This window comes from Seriola lalandi, unplaced genomic scaffold, assembly GCF_002814215.2.
Source record: "Seriola lalandi dorsalis isolate HSWRI2012SDOR001 ecotype SW California unplaced genomic scaffold, Sedor1 jcf7180001963749, whole genome shotgun sequence".
Classification (NCBI taxonomy): domain Eukaryota; kingdom Metazoa; phylum Chordata; class Actinopteri; order Carangiformes; family Carangidae; genus Seriola; species Seriola lalandi.
Window position 1 is genome coordinate 1 of NW_019434417.1, and position 1,466 is coordinate 1,466.

A 1,466-nucleotide genomic window follows, 5' to 3' on the forward strand; every position below is an offset into this window, starting at 1 on the left:
GCACTGTAAGCAGTGCACCCAGAAGTGCTCCAGTCCCTGTTACAAGTTGGCATCCACTTTCTCCGTTATGGCTGGCGTACTGGTGGGGCATGGGGTGGGCTCTGTGGATTTACATAACATGCAGCGGCGAGTGATCTGGACCAGCGTGACACGGAACCGCTTTATCCTGAATGCATAAACTAATGGGTTGAGGGCTGAGTTCACATGGGACATGAAAATCCCTATATATGTGGCAAACTTTGGTAAGTAGCACTTGGAGCAGAAGAAGTCGATGCAGTTTATAATGTGTATCGGCAGCCAACACACAGCAAAGAGGAAGACCACCAAGGCCAGAGATTTGGCCAGCTTCAGCTCCTTCCTATAGTACCTGTCCCCATCACAAGTGGCCTCAGCGCGTCGGTTCAGCTGCCGCCGGATCACCCTAAAGATCTCTGCATACAGAGCGATCATTATGGTCAGCGGTACCACCACCCAGCCAAAGAAATTGAAGTACACCATGTAGTCCATCCTTATGACAGTGGTGAATTTGCAGACGATCTCGCTGGAACTGCTGTGGTTTGCTTGGGCATCACGGTTATTCCAGCCAATCATTGGAACCAATCCAGTGAGGAAGGAGAGGATCCAACAGAGACAAACTGCCACATATGCCCTCCCCTGGGTCACAATGATGCAGTACCTGAATAAGGATGTTAGACATGGAATGAAGACAAGAGTTTTCAATCAATCATGCATTGCAGTGCTTTACACTACTGTAATAGTGTTTCTTTGAACAAATGCCAGCCTATAGATTTCTGTCCAGAAGCATCTTTCTTTTTGACATCAGGCTCCTCCTGCTAAACAAAAAGTCGTATGGGAAACTGCCAAATCTCTTAACAAACCGTGCCCATGTCAGTTATTTAGACAGACAAAGACATTTTAATTTGCTTAAAAGCTTTTAATGTGCAGCCCATTGATTTGCATTAAACAAGGAGATGGTTTATACAGTGCCATGTCAGACCTCAACAGTGAGAACCACTTCCTCATGATTGACTCTCTTCAAGATAAAAGCACACATTTAGCTCTCTGATGCTAAAAAAAGTGTAAAGATAAAAAAACGGAGTACTACTACTACTACAATTATTTGTTCTTCTAGAATATTCTTGAGGCAACTTTAGAAAGTAGCTTCTTCATAAAAGTAAGGCATTTTGATGTTCAATTAAGAGACTGTTAACATGACATGTTAGTTCTGAGGTCAATCTAAGAGAATTTTGTAATTTGACATAATATAAATAAAAGTTATTTGTGTTGATTTGACTAGGGGAAGAGACACATGGTGTAATGTGATGTCAACTGAAGTCTACTGTAATCAGGCTAATGATCTGAACATGTGAGTGACACATATTAGAGTGGGAAGGGTCTTGATCATATCAAGAAGCCTGTAATTGACAGCAATCATAACCAGTAATTGATAATGTTAACATCTACTT

General features: G+C 42.2%; 1 pseudogene; it reads right to left on the bottom strand.

The window, feature by feature from the left end:
* Positions 1-10: 10 nt before the first annotated feature.
* Positions 11-676, bottom strand: LOC111648661 (adenosine receptor A1 pseudogene; annotated as a pseudogene).
* Positions 677-1,466: the final 790 nt, after the last annotated feature.